The sequence below is a fragment of the Mandrillus leucophaeus genome, unplaced genomic scaffold, assembly GCF_000951045.1.
Source record: "Mandrillus leucophaeus isolate KB7577 unplaced genomic scaffold, Mleu.le_1.0 Scaffold515, whole genome shotgun sequence".
NCBI classification, from domain to species: Eukaryota; Metazoa; Chordata; class Mammalia; order Primates; family Cercopithecidae; genus Mandrillus; species Mandrillus leucophaeus.
Window position 1 is genome coordinate 880,914 of NW_012105531.1, and position 16,376 is coordinate 897,289.

At 34.0% G+C, this 16,376-nt stretch overlaps 1 protein-coding gene and 1 pseudogene across 1 annotated transcript in view; both read left to right on the forward strand.

Annotated features, from left to right (window-relative positions):
* HAPLN1 (hyaluronan and proteoglycan link protein 1) overlaps positions 1-16,376 on the forward strand; it is a 90,283-nt gene that overhangs the window by 27,676 nt on the left and 46,231 nt on the right. The gene's annotated exons all lie outside the window — the stretch shown is intronic.
* On the forward strand, positions 1,871-2,419 carry LOC105551294 (annotated as a pseudogene).

The following is a 16,376-nucleotide window of genomic DNA, read 5'->3' on the forward strand; positions in this document are numbered from 1 at the left end:
AGTTAATTTTTGTATTTTTAATAGAGACGGGTTTTCACCATGTTGGCCAGGATGGTGTTGATCTCTTGACCTCATGATCTGCCCACCTCGGCCTCCCACAGTGCTGGGCTTACAGGTGTGAAGGCGTAGTTTTTAAATAAAACAATTGTTTCAGTTTGCCAGCAGGAAGCATTTCCGTACTCTGCTCTCAATGTGAAAGTAGAAGTGTAGCTTGCTTCATGCTCCTATTATTATCAATAGTGTAATTGGTTGTTAAGCTTATTTTCAGAAACTATGGAGCAGGATTGATTTAATATTCAATATATCAGAAATCAGGTATTTCTTTGTGTACACATTTCATTTATGTAGCAGAATGTTCCCATGAATCACAAATCTGAATTTTTGGCATATTGGTGAAGAGGACAGAAAAGTTAGATTTGAATGGGTGGTAAAACATTTTTTATCATCTGGGCTCTGATACACAATAGGAAAAACATGTAAGCATACATAAAATGCCTCAGTATATTGACTGTGGAGTTTAGATCTTAACATAATTATATTCATGCTCTGGGGAACATTTACACCTTTTGATTAAAGATCTCTCAGTAGCAGAGCAGTTTTCTAACTAGCCCGCAGGATTTCTGCTAGAAGTAAAACAGTGGCATCCTGGGCCTTGGTGATTTACAATCTGAACTGTACACTTCTTTCTTAAGGACACCTTTGCTGGAAGGCATCATTCAGAGCAAGCAGCCACTATGTACATTGCCCTAATAAAGTAGAGTCACTGTATAGTTTTAACAAACATTTTGGATACATTTGAGAAAAATAGTCTCCTTCAATAGTTGTTTGATGGTAAAGTATACTGCATTTAGTATTTTATGTTTGGCTCTTTACATTCTCAAAGCCTCTTCATTTAATGTACTCTTTGTATGACAAAGTTCATTTTTTACTGCCTTAGCACTTTTTTTCATCAATGGTTAATAATTTATACACAACAGTGAATTTGATGTTTCATGTCTTATATACTAAATGGGAATTAAAAACACATTTAATAAGTTTTTTAAAAATTTAAAATAGTATATTCTCTGCTAAAAATATTATATTTCTACTTAATTGAAAAATGCTGCTCTTTAAATAGAATTGAGTATCATGTATAAGATATTGTATTAGAAGAATTTTGGAGAAACCTTTTATATCCATGCTGATGAAGTTCAAATTCATTTCACTTATTTTAGAGATTGTACTGTGGAGTTAAGTAGACCTGAATTTAAATTCTAATTAAGATTTTTACTGTGTATCAGTTCTGCAAATTACTTAAGCCCTGAGTTTTATTATCCATTATAAAATAGAATTTTTGATAATATTTGCATCATAGTGTTTGTAGTCAAGATACTATATATGTAAAACCAAGATGATAGAAGTAAAGCACCATAGAAAGTAATGAACAATTGGTAGCTATTTATATTATTTTCATAAACTACTACTAGGGGAACTATAGGTGGATTTCTTATAATAGTAATGGCAGAAGAATTCATTAAAGAAAACACTGATAGATTTAGTTCCATAAATGTTCATTAATTCTAGACATAAAAACTATAAATCAAAATAAAGGGAAATTTTTTAAACATATGCCACAGAAAAAGAAGCAGTATCTTTAATATGCAAAGAGTTTTTAAAAATCAATAGCAGATTTTTGACAGGAGTACCAAGAAAATTCAATGAGTAAAGTATACTGCTTACAAAGCAGAAAAAGAAAAGAAACAAATAACATACAATGGAGTTCCAGTATGTCTGGCAGCAGACTTCTCAGTGGAAACCTGAGATGCTGGGATAAGTAGACAGCCACAGACATAGAATGAAGTTGGACCCTACCTCACATTATAAACAAAAATTCGGCCGCTTTGCAGATGCTGCCGCCCAGGAAAGTCCCCTAATACTAGCCATGGTCAACCCTACCATGTTCTTTAACATTGCCGTCGATGGTGAGCCCTTGGCCCGCGTCCCCTTCGAGCTGTTTGCAGACAAGGTTCCAAAGACAGCAGAAAATTTTTGTGCTCTGAGCACTGGAGAGAAAGGATTTGGTTATAAGGGTTCCTGCTTTCACAGAATTATTCCAGGGTTTATGTGTCCGGGTGGTGACTTCACACGCCATAATGGCACTGGTGGCAAGTCCATCTATGGGGAGAAATTTGAAGATGAGAACTTCATCCTAAAGCATACAGGTCCTGGCATCTTGTCCATGGCAAATGTTGGACCCAACACAAATGGTTCCCAGTTTTTCATCTGCACTGCCAAGACTGAGTGGTTGGATGGCAAGCATGTGGTCTTTGGCAAAGTGAAAGAAGGCATGAATATTGTGGAGGCCACGGAGCGCTTTGGGTCCAGGAATGGCAAGACCAGCAAGAAGATCACCATTGCTGACTGTGGACAACTCGAATAACTTTGACTTGTATTTTATCTTAACCACCAGACCGTTCCTTCTGTAGCTCAGGAGAGCACCCCTCCAACCCATTTGCTCGCAGTATCCTACAATCTTTGTGCTCTTGCTGCAGTTCCCTTTGGGTTCCATGTTTTCCTTGTTCTCTCCCATGCCTAGCTGGATTGCAGAGTTAAGTTTATGATTATGAAATAAAAACTAAATAACAATTAAAAAAATAAATAAACAAAAATTTATTCAAAATAGATTGAAGACTAAATATAAAAACTAAAACAATAAAACTTTTGAAGACAAGATAAGTGTAAATATTAATGACCTTTGATTAAGCAGTGGTTTCCTAAATATGACGCCAAAAGCCAAGCAACCAAAGTTATATTAATAAATGAGGCCTCATTAGTACTTCAAAGGACAATATCAAGAAAATAAAAAGACATCCCAAAAGATTGGGAGAAAAATGTTTGCAAATCACATGCTAATATGTACCCAGAATATATAAAAAATTCTAATTCAACAATTAAAAATAAACAGCCCAATTGAAAAATGGACAAAAGATCAGAATAGATATTTCTTCCAAAGAGATGTACAAATGGCCAATTATCACATCAAAAAACAGTCAACATCATTAGTCATTAGGGAAATACTAATCATACCTCAAATGAGATATCACTTCATACCCACTGGGATGGCTATAGTGAAAAAGGCAGACAATAATAAGTGTCAGTGAGGATGTGGAGAGTGGAGAAGTTGGAACCCTCATGCATGGTTGCAGGAACATAAAATAGTGCAGTGCTTTGGAAAACAGTTTGGCAGTTTCTCAAAGAGTTCAACATATAGTTACCGTATTCCATTGCTAGGTAGATAATGCCCAGAATTAAAAAGTATGTTCATACAAAAACTTGTGCATGGATATTAATAGCAGCATTATTCATTAAAGCCCAAAAGTGGATATAACCCAATTGTCCATCAACTGATGAATGGATAAATAAAATGTGGTACCTATATAGATGGAATGGAAGAGTATTCACTCATAAAAAGAATGAAGTACTGATACTTGCTACAGAATGAACATTGAAAACATTATGCTAAGTGAAAGAAGCCAGGCATAAAAGGACCGCAAATTATATGATTCAATTTACATCAATCAATACATCTGTCTCTATGAATTTGCCTATTCTAGATGATTTGTTGGATCATCTAGAATAGATTCATTGAATCATCTAGAATATTCATTGAATCATTAAATTTGTTTAAATCATTAAATTCATTGAATCATCTAGAATAGGCATCCATAGAGACAGAAAGTAGATTATTGGTTGCCAGGAGTCCTGCTAGGGGAGGGAATAGGCAATAACAGCTCATGGGTACACAGTTTATTTTAGGGGTGATGGAAATGTTCTGGAAACAGGTAGTGGTAATGGTTGCGCAACTTGAGGAATGTACTAAAAACCACTGCATTGTATGCTTAAAGAGTGCATTTTATGGCATACAAATTACATTAGTTTTTTAATGTTTCAAAACTCAATAGCAATTAATAGGCAACAGTTAAAATATGGCAATTCACAAAAGGAGAAATGTAAGTGACTGATGACCATGGACAAAATTTTTTTATGTCATTTGTAATTAGAGCAAAGCAAATTAATACAAACATAAGCCTACCAAATTTTTGTCTATCAAATTTATATATTTAAATAAAATTATACATAGGCAAGAGTATTTTCTTTATTCAATCTATTGGTAGGAATGAAACTTGAGAACCTTTCTGAAGAGCAGTTTGGCCATATGAATGAAATTCTTTTTAAAATTTTGTATCTGGTCTTTTTGTATACCACATTGCAAATACCATACTCTCTTAATTACTGTAACTTTATTATAAGTCTTAAAGTCAAGTAGCACAACTCTTGGTGCTTTCAACTTTGTTCTTTCTTTTGTAAATTCCTTTTCTAAAACGTTTTGGCTATTCCAGAGAATTTACATTTATATATGAATGTTAAAATTACCTTGTACCTTTCTACCAAATGTGGGCTAAAATTTTGATTTGAATGCATTGAATTTATGGGTCAACTTGGGAAGACCGAATCTCTTAACGATATTGAGCCTGTTTCATGAAAATACCATATCTTGCCATTTATTTATGTCTCATTTAATTTATCTGAACATGCTTTGTAACTTTCAGAGTACAATTTGCATATTTGTTGGCTGCTTTTCCCTAAATATTTTTATGCTTTGATAAATGGTATTCTTTAAATTTCAATTTTTGATTATTCATTACCAGTGTATAAAAATATAATTGATGTTTGCACATGGATCATATATTCAGCAACTTTCAAAATTAGTTTATAGGTTACAGTAACTTTTTTGTAGATTTTATATGATTTTTCTGTGTAGTCATGTCGTCTGTAAAAAAAAAGTTTTAGTTCTTCCTTTCCAATCTGTTTGATTTCTATTTCTTTTTCTTGCCTTAATTCAACTCTCTGGGAACCTCCAGTAGGATGTTTAAAGTAAATGGTAAAAACATAAATGCTTGCCTTTTTTCTGGTTTTAGGAATAAATAATTTAGTCTTTCACCGTTAAATATGATGTTAGCTGTGGGTTGAACATAGATGCCCTTTATCAGTTTGAGGAAGTTACTTTTTATTGCTTCTTTTTTAAGAGTTTTACTTGGAATGGATGTTGGATTATGTCAAATACTTTTCCTGTATCTATTGAGATGTTTATATCAATATAAATATATAGAGATATATTTATAGAGATATAGAGATATATATTTACATAAACATCTCAATAGATACAGGAAAATAGATACACTAAATAGATGTATATATAAAAATATATTATAAATAAATAAATTATATATATACACATCTATTTAGTGATCTGTTTTATCTGTCGAGCAATCGTTTCATTGATGTGTCTTATCTTTCTATTTCTTAATGTAATGAATTACGGCTGGGTGTGGTGGCTCACACCTGTAATCCCAGCATTTTGGGAGGCTGAGGCAGGTAGACCTCCTGAGGTCAGGAGTTCGAGACTAGCCTGGCCAACATAGCGAAACCCTATCTCTACTAAAAATACAAAAATTAGCCGGGTATGGTGGTGGGCACCTGTAATCCCAGCTGCTTGGGAGGCTGAGGCAGGAGAATCGCTTGAACCTGGGAGGCGGAGGTTGCAGTGAGCCGAGATCACGCCATTGCATTCCAGCCTAGGTGACAAGAGCGAGACTCCGTCTCAAAAATATATATATAATGAATTACATTGATTTTCTAATGTAAAGAAAACCTTAAATTTCTGGGATAAATTCTATTTTGTATTAATCCATTTTATATCTTTTTGGATTAGATTTGCTAAAATTTTGTTAAAATTCTTTACGTTTATGTTTGTGAGGGTAATTGATCCATAATTTACTTTTCTTGAAATGTTTTTGTCTGATTTTGGTATTGAAATAATGCTAACCTCATAGAATAAATTGGGAAATATTCCCTCCTCTTCAATTTAATCTAAGAGTTTGTGTAAAGTTGATACTATTTCTTCTTTAAATGTTTGGCGAAATTCCCTGGTGAAGTCACTCAGGCCTGAAATTGGTTTTGGTTATTTGTTTGTTCATTTTTGTTGTTATTCATGTGAATTTTTAAACTAAAAATTTGATTTTTAAAAAATAGATATAGGGCATTTGGGCTATTTTTTTTCTTGTGTGAGTGTTGGCAATTTTTATCTTTCAAAGAATTTCACTATTTCATTTAATTCACTGAATTTATTAAAATTAAGTTTCATAATATTTTCTTATTGTTTATTTCTATAGAATTGATAGAGATATTACCTCATTCATTATATTGATAATTCATGTCTTTTATATTTTATCAGATTAGCTTGTATAGAGGTTTATTAATTATATTGATCTTTTCAAAGAACCATCTTTTGTTTTCACTTATTTTACACTGATATTATTATTATTTTCTTCTGTTTACATTGGGTTTCATATCCTCTTCTTTTTCTAGTTTCTTAATGTGGAATCTGAAGTCATTGATTTGAAACTTTTCTTCTCTAGTATGTGTTTAGGGGATACTTTTTAAATGAAGTACTACTTCACTGCATCCCAGAGATTTTGATATGCTATGTTTTAATTTTTATTCAGTTTAAAATAATTTTAATAGCCCTTTTGATTTTTTCATTGACCCTTGAGTTACTTAAAATTTTGTGCTTTAGTTTCCCAATAGATAGAAGTATTCCACATATCTTTTTGTTATTGATTTCCACCTTAATTCTATACTTAGAGAATATATTTTGCCTCATGTAAATACTTTTGCATTTATTGAAAATCATCTTATGACCCAGAATATAGTTTATCTTGGTAAGTGGTTGGTATACATTTGAAAACAATGTGTATTTGCTCTTGTTGAGTAGAATGTTCTATAAATATCAATTAGGTGAGGTTGGTTTACAGTATTCAAGTCTTCTGTATGTTTTCTGATTTTTCTGTCTACTTATTTCATCAATTGTTGATAAAGGGAAGTTCTAATCTTTCATAATTCTATCTCATTTTGCTTCAGGTATTTTGAATTTCTGTTATTAGAAGCATGCATTTTTCATGTTGTAATATTCTCCTGATGATTGGACACTTTATCATTAAGAAATTGCTCTCTTTTCCCCTGCTGATATTTCTTATTCTGAAATCTATTTTGTCTGATTTTAATATAGTGTCTCTGTCTCCCTTTTGGTTAGTGTTAGCATATTATGTATTTTCCCATCCTTTTACTTGTCATATATTCTTGTCTTTTTTATTTAGATTGAGTATCTTAAAAATATATAGTGGTTCTTTTAAATCCAATCTGACAATCTCTGCCTTTCAGTGGAGGTTTTTGGATGATTTACACTTAATTAAAATATTGATATGCTTGGCTCTGAATCCACTATCTTGCTAATTTTTCTATTTGCCTCTTCTGTTCTTCATTATCTTTCCTCATTTTTTTCTATCTTCTTTTGAAATAATTTGAATATTTTCCAAAAATTCCATTCTGTCTCCTTTGTTGGCTTATTAGCTATGAGTCATTGTTTAAATTGTTACTGGCTGCTTTAGGTTTTATAGTATATACCTTAACTTTTCACAGTCTACTTTCAGGTGATATTTTACTACAGTAGTCCTGCTCACATATCTGCAATTTTACTTTCTTTGGCTTCAGTTACCAGCAGTCAATGACAGTCAGAAAAGAGGTGAGTATAGTATAACAAAATATTTTGAGAGAGAGAGGCCATACTCATATAACTTTTATTACAGTATATTGTTATAATTGCTCTATTTTATTATAGTTAATGTCTTACTGTGCCTAATTTATAAATTAAATTTTATCATATGTATGTATGTAGAGGAAAAAACATACTATATGTAAGATTTGGTACTATCCACAGTTTCAAGCATCCACAGGGTGTCTTAGAATGTATCCCTTGAAGATAAGGGGGACAACTATACTTCACATAAAGTATCAATATAAGAATCTTACAATGATATATTTCTATATCCCCTAGACATGGTCTTTGTACAAGTATTGTCATGCATTTTGCTTCTAAATATAAAACCCCACCATACATTCATACCATTTTTACCTTAACGTGTCAATTATCTTTGAAAAACATTTACATAATGAGAAAAATATGCTTACTTATAGTTAGTGTAGTCAGTGCTCTTCATTCTTTGCATAAATCCAGATTACCAACTGTTATCATTTTTCTTCTGCATGAAGAAGTTTCTTAAATATTTATTGCTATGTAGGCTATTGATGAATTATTTTAGATTTGTATGTCTAACAAAGTCTTTATTTGCCTTTGTTTGCGAGCGATATTTCTGCAGGATAAAGAATTCTAGGTGGACAATTTTCTTTCAGTGCTTTAAAGATCTTATTCCACAGTCTTCTTGCTTGCTTTGTCTCATGTAAGAAGCCAGCCTTCATCTTTACCTTTATTCTTCTGTGAGTAATGGGTCTTTTTCTTCCTTTCTTTCAGATTTTCTCTTTACCACTGGCTTTAAGCAATTTCATTATTGAGGGTTTTGGTTTAATTTTCTTCATGTTTCTTGTGGTAGAATATTTGCTGAGCTTCTTGGGTCTGTAAGTTTATAGCTTTTGTCAAATTTAAAATTTTTCAGTCATTACTTCTTCAAATTTTTTTCTGCCCCTTCTCTCTTTTGGAGACTCCAATTACATATTATTTTGGCCACTTAAGCTGTCCCGCAGTTTAGAGATGCTCTTTTCCTTTTTACTTTTCAGCCATTTTTCCTCTCTCTGCTTCATTTTGGACAGTTTTGATTATTACAACATCTTCAACTTCACTCTTTTATTCTGAATTGTTTAACCTGCTATTAATCCCATTCAATTTTTTTTTTATCTTAGACAATGTCATTTTCATCTCTAAATGTTTTATATAGGCCGGTTGTAAATGTCTTTTATGTGCCTCTATGTAACATATTCAATAATTCTTCTAGCTTATTGAACATTTGAAATATGAATATAATAGCATTTTAATGTTCTTATCTAATTCTATTGTGTGTATCTACTATCATTTTTATAATTTCTGGGTCTGTCCATTGACTAAGTTTTCTTCTTCTTCTTCATATTATTATTATTATTATTGGTATGCCCTGCTTCTTTGCAAGCCCAGTAGCTTTCTGTTGGATTCCGTATGTTTTCAATTTTACTTGTTTAAGGTTGGATACTTCCTATCCCTACAAATACTACTATACATTGTTCAGAGATATGGTTAAGGTACTTAGAAACAGTTTGATTCTTTCAGGTCACTCTTTTAAACTGTGTTAGGTGGCCCTAGAGCTGTCATAAGTTTAGTATTACTTTTACCTCCACTATTGAGTAAAGATTCTTCTTAAGATTTTAAACCTTCTCCAAGAAGTATGAGGCTTTTTAGACTGCCTGTTGGAAACAGGTGCTATTGCCAGTGCTGGGTGAAGACTAATCCTTTAGGATCATTTTTTCCTTAGACTTGGATAGATTTCTCACACATATGCACTGGTCAGTCCTCAACTGAATATTCTAGGAGAAAACTCTAAATATCCCAAGTTAAGTCTGCATCACTCTCTCCTTTCCTCTCATGTCTATTATTGTGGCTTGCAACCTCTAGGAACCGTCAATTTTCAGAACTCTTGGCTCTCATCGCCTCAACTCAAGTTTTTGAACAGGCTCTAGGTAGGTTCCTTCTTCCTGTACTGTATGAAAACTTTCTTTAGGCAATAAATTGGGACAATTATATGACTCACCTCATTTGTTTTCTATTAATCAGAAGTTACTGTTCTTTGCCTAATGTCTAATATCTTGAGTGTCTTTTTTTTCCTTGTATTATGTCCATTATCTTTTTAGTTGTTTAAGAAAGAAGGGTAAATGCTGCGCCTCTTATTTCATCTGGATCAGAAACAGAAGTCCTGGGTGGTTTTATTTTCATAGTTTTACTTTTCTTCATTTTTCTAGTTTCTCTAAAATAATACATGCATGCATATAAAACTTAATAAAAATACGTGACTTATTTTAATAAAATACTCAGGATAGTATTAAAGGACTAGATTTAGTAATTGATCATAATGATATGCCTGAATATACAATAGTTATATAAATAGTTTTCAATGTCTTTAACAATATTGAAATTACGTCAGATATTTTTTTCCCTAAGGAAGAGAACATTAGGGGGTGCGCGGATTCATAAATTAGCAGATAAAAATGGAAAGGCCTTATTTGAAAAGAAAAATATGTGACTTTTTAAATATATAAAACCCATTTAATAAACCATAGCATGTTACAATGAAATCTGTGAAAACAGCATTAACGTATCTCCACATATAAATTACCCCGAATCTTAGTTATTCTAGATTCCAACATATTTCTCAAAGAATCGTTCATAAAACCTTTTAGTTCCCATTTACAGATGTTTCTCCCATGACCAAACAGCTAATTCTGTGGTTTAAATGCTCCACTTCAAATAACATCTTACACTTTCCCCAGTCTCAGAAATCCATCACACTACTAAAAAACCTGTTTCCACATCTGTAACTTTGGCTTTTATGATCGCCTTGGGTGGCTCGTTTTTCCTGGAATTTTCAAAGCCCAGATTATAAAACAATCTTTCTGAAAAAGGTATCTGAAATTAACTATTTTTTTGCTCTGGTTGTTTGAAGGGGAGAAACAGTCTAGGGTATTTTCAGAATTTAACATTGCCGTTTGCATTATATCCAGCACAAATAGATATGACAGAGGAGTACTGATGCCAGGAATGTGTCCCACGTAGCCTTCCTATTTAAGTAAACTGAAGATTGCCTCCTCAATTAGTTGAAACTTCTGGGTGGTCTTCTAGAAAATAGCTCTTTGAAGAAAGCAGTGCACTAATAATACTGTAAATGTAAAATAACATTAGTTCTTTAGCTTTGAAGCTAAGAAAGAATGAATAGCAATTAGATATTTTGTTTGTTCATATACAATTTCCTATCTCTGACCTTTCAGAAGGAAAAATTCTATATAAATCCAATGAAAAAAATTTAAGTTTATATATTCGGGCTTAGAATTAGCCAGTAATTTGGGTCACGTGTGTAAACTATCTGATTTGTTTACTTTTATAGGTGCATGCACACACACACACAACCTTCTATAGTAAAATAACTGTATAATAAATTTTAAATATCTGGGGATATGTAGTAAATAAAAAAACTCTCTCTTTCTGAGAAAATTGGCCATTATTTAACTTATTCTGCACATTTGATTTCACTTTCTAGTCTAAAATCACCCCGCATGTGCCCTTGATGTTATCACTCCACTGCAGCCTGCCTTAGGTAAAACAATAACGTTGTTGAAGTTGGTTTTGTGGGCACTCTAATTCCCTTCCAGAGACTCCTTTTTCCCTTGTATTCTTCTTGTCTGGGGAGTGAAAAAAATTGCAGTTCAATTATAAGGCCTTTTATTAATGAAAATGTTCATTTAGGTAGCTACCTATATTTCCAGGGAAACATAGGACAAGCCGGTAATATTAGTAACCTTCCTTATGCAAATGCCCATAACTTTGATTTCCATTAATACAAGAGCTATGTGTATGTAGCCATTTGATAAAGAGGACAGTCATTATTTAGGTGCTCAGCATATTCAACTTTGGTATTAGCTAAATCCACTGATCCATAACCCTCCTCGCCCCACTCTTCCGAACAGGAAGGATAGTCAAAATAATTTTATCATGAAAAATAGAAATTTCCTACAAACAGGAGCTTAATATTTGGGATTGATTGGCCAATGAACTGAGTAAATTTAAATAAGGTAGACCATGTGCCTATTGTCGGCTTTGTGAATCCTCCAGGCAAGTTCATTCTAAATGGAATTTTGCCTATGCAAATACAATGCATGTACTAAGAATTGTACTTAAGCCTCAACACCCAGCCTTGAATTTAAGTTCCCATGGTTCTGCTCAGCCTCATCAAATATGGACCAAATGGTCATTGTTGGCAAATGAATATTGACATGGTCTTCAGTTTAGTTTTCTTTGTTGATGGCTTTATTAGAGGAATTTTTAGTAGCTCTTTCTCACTGTACATAGCAGAGGGTGATAGAAGAGTTCTTTTTCTGTCTACCGTTGCCCTGAATGCATCGTTTTCTAGAGTTATTGTGTCTTCTCTCTTCAGTCTCTATTAATGTCTTCCATTTAAATAAGCTTTCCTCAAATACCCATTCTCCTAAATAAAAAAAAAAAAGAATCAAAAGCTGCATTTGGCAAATACTAGCACAGGAAATTTTCCAAAATTGTGAATGCCCACAAAAGAGGTCAACATCCATTTGCTTTTCATGTGCGTTTAATTATTGGAAAGAATTTGATTTGGCAATTACGCTAGTGTTTTGAAGCAACTTCATTTTACGATTGAGAATGAGGACTTCTTAAAGTGGGGACTGTGCCAGTCAGCTCATGCCAGATCTATTGTGGGTATTGAAAAGTTTAACATGTGAAGAGAACTAAATAGAGAATGGCAGGAGCTCTGCTGCTACATCGAGATATGTGGAGCCTGGTGCCTCATGAGAGGTAGCCAAAGTGGATGGTGTGTCAGTGATCACTGGGATGTCTCCTTGGACAAAATAGTTCCCCCATAACTAAAATGTACACTACAGAAAATAAACCTTTAAGTCAAAGGCATTAGTGGAGAAGCAAGAGAGTATCAGAAGACTAAAGGGAAAGAAAATGATGGTTTCAATGGGAGAGGGTCAGGAAGGAGCTAACACTTCGGTCTGACAAGAAATCCTGGAAGTGTATATGCATGAGTAGCTAGAAAGTCCTAGATACCAGAGTGTTCTAAAAAGAGAAAAGACAGAGATTGAGACAAAGGAAGCAATGGGCAGATGTGAAAGCAAATTTGCCTCATCCCAGTTGGCCTATTTTGTGTCATAGAAATTCTTGTGTATCCAGTGCTTGTATCTTAAGAAAACCAAGAGAGTAAAAACAGCCTTTTGATGTTTCAGTACACGAACAATAACTCAGAATGTTCTATATAAATGCATTTCCAGTATTTAAATATTTTAACACCAAAGAGCAAAAATCAAAGGTATATTCCATCTTTCTGATACTCTCATTTTCCCCCCAATATATAAATGAAGGAATAGAATATGTCAAAACATTACAATTAACAGATATAACTTGCAAAATAGTTATGAAGAAATTTTTTCAGCATATGTGTTGGAGATACAAGGATTAATAATACAATGTGGACATTGCTCTCATCAAGTAAGTTGCATTCTAATTAGCAAAGTTGAGTATCTAATCACTTAGTGTGACACCAAATGCTGAGATTGAGATTTAAAGTGGTTATTCTTTGTTTAGATGCTATAATAGTGAGAAATATTTGGGGACACAGATTGCATTTTATGTACTTGCTCCTAAAACACTGTCGAATGAATGTTTTGAATATGATGCCAGCAAGTAGCTATTTATATTGTTTATGCATACGCCTGAACAGAAATTTATTCTCTTGCTGACAGGCTTATTTTGAAAAGACCTTCCTAAACTATCACTAGAAAATGCAAATTGTGGTCAAGAGGTTCCTAACTGAAGACTACTTTATTCTCCTCCGTGAGAGGAATGGCAGATGTGTCCTTAGGCCATTCACTACATACTGAGAGAAAATTTGCCATTTTTTGCAGTTTTTATAAATTGATTTTGACTACGCCAGCACTGAAATTAAATGAATCATTTTCTTTTCCTTATTTCCTGTGGGTTTTGGGGAGGGGTTTGCTTTATAAATACCACTTGCTCTTCCTTATACCAGTTTTGTTTTACATATTTGTAATTTTTGAGGGCATTTCCTCTTGTTCTATATTCCAAAATACGTGTCACCTTCACTTTCAAATAGTCAGTTCCGCCTATTAACTGCTGTTATTGTTGTTTATTTTTAACAATGGCATTTTTACAGAATGAAAATTCTTCCCTTGAAATTCAGGAATGAAAAAACAACACACCCTTCCAGATGTGGAGGAAATAAACCTCATCCTGTTCTTGAACTCCCTGAAATTTAAGTGATCTTCTTTTGTTTTCTGTCACTTTGCACCCCACCTGCTGTACTGTCTACTCCCACCCATTGGCCCAGCAGTGCGGATTTAGAGAACTTCCCTAAATTCACTTGCTGTCTCCAAAATGGCAGGTGGACGGCAGGTGCTGGGGGCTGGACGGTGAAGGGGATGAGGCATGTGTGTGTGTGTGCATTGAATTTGATGTATAACATTTTTAGTCAGCATTAACAGAATGAAGAGGTGGCATGGTTGTCTCTGAATTAGTTCATCACTAGAACATACTATCTGAAAACTAGCAACATTGATCCTTCTTACTTTATTGTTGCTATTCCTATTGCCAACTAAGATAAGAATGAACATATGTAGATTTCACTATTTTTGTCTCTCAGCCAAGACAAAGGAAGTTTCCATAAGCCTGGCAAGAAAGGACAAGCAGAATTCAGAAAGCCTCACTAGAACTGATTCTATTTGACAGGCTGGTCTTGTTCCCTCTTCTACCTTTTCACCTCTAGCAACAGCTGTTCATTGTTTTACCTGTCATAATTTTCTCTTTTTAAGACAGGTAGGCTAATTATGCCAGGAGTGGATCAAAGGGGACAATCCTTAAGCAAATTTTAAATTAGCACATAGGAGGAAATGAGATTGGTAATTTGGCCTCAAGTCTTGACCTTTCCTTTGTTGTTTTTTTTTTCTATTTGCTACATTTTATATCTCTAATTGTTGTTTTGGCTCTGTCATTGGTGATAGTACAATTTCAAATAATCTCCAGTGTGCCAGAGTAGAGAAATGGAGTAGGAAATGATGGTGAAAATCAAAAACCCATATGCTTTATGTTCTCCTACAAATGGACTTCAAGAACTTGTGTGGAAATAATTGCAAGAAAGTATAGATAGTCATATGTTCTTGGCCAAAAATGGCCCTTTTCTATCAGAGTACATTATTCTCTTCAAATAAGCAGCACATATTTGGAAGATTTGCCCTTGACAAGTTCAGATCGAGGCACCGACAAGAGAGAAAAGGTCACACCAATCAACTCCAATAATGGAGTAACTGAATTCCCTTAGTAAATACTTCAGATAATTCCAGTTACCTCTAGTTCACGCTCATATACAGCTATGTTTAGAACTACAGAAATGCCAGTCTCCTTATTCATTCATTGAACACTCACTGAAAACTCAAGATTAAGACTAATAAATCCAGGAGTATAAAGACTAATAAAATGTGGTCCTCGTCCTCAGGAAGTTTACACTTTTGTAACATTAGCATGGGGTCAAACTGTTTTAGATGCTTCATTAATAGTTTGAGAATCAAATGATTTTTTTACATTTGTATGAAATGTGATGATTTAGTCAATAAGTTGTGTGTGTGTGTGTGTGTGTGTGTGTGTGTGATGTCCAATATCTAGAAGTCTTCCGCATATGGTTGTACAGGTTGTGTACTGAACAATATCTAGAAGTCTGCAGCATATGGTTGCGCAGGTTGTATACTGTATAATTCTGGGGGCTTCCATCTATCCTGCAGTGTGCAGTGCAAAGTCATAGATGCATACATAGCATCCCTGAGCTTCTACTGTGTGTCAGAGGACATAGCGATAAACATAGTTTCTACCTTCTTGGAGCTTGCATTCTAGTAGTTATACATGCAGACAATGAGCTGGCTTCTGCTATCAAATCCCATACCATTTTTCCAGTACCATTTTAAAGTATGTGGCTTGACAATCTTTTGATATAACCCATTATGAAAATGGGTATTAGATGTATAAATGATTACACTGATCATTGAATTTATAACAATAACTATGTTAGTATACCTTTACTAAAGAATAAGTGAGAATCTAGTAGCTAAAGGCTAACCCATTGTATTTTGAAATCTTTACATTTTATTTCTATAAAAAATGGAAAGTCTTTTAAAAGTGTGTTCCACATGCATCTTCCCTAGTAAACAGAGTATGCATGGCAGATTGAGAAGATCCCTCTTTGTACTGTGTACTTTGTACACAGTTATATCTTCTTATGAGGTATGTAAAGGTAAGGTAAGTAACCTGCAGTGGTGTCGCACTGGTTAGAAGGCCTGATTGCACTAGGGAAAGTTCTCATTAATTTTATGTTCAAGGCTTTTTTGTCTTGCCCCTGACTCCCCGTCCAATCTCACCTCCAGCCACTCTACTATAATCACCCCACTCTCCAATTACACGAGCTCCGTGCAGTCACACAAGCAGGCCAAGCTCCCTCACAGTTCATTTGATTAAGCAGCAAACCCTTCCCCTCTTCTCTATCTCCTCTTTGTCTTTCAGTACAGTTGAACGATCACCTTTCTGAAACAGTTTATATATCCCGCTAGCCAGGCTGGGTTAGGTGCCTGCTGAGTCTCCCACTCTGCACAGTTTTAGTGGACACCATTGCGACTGCATGCTGGAGAGCCCCTCCTCTTTTTCCAATAGT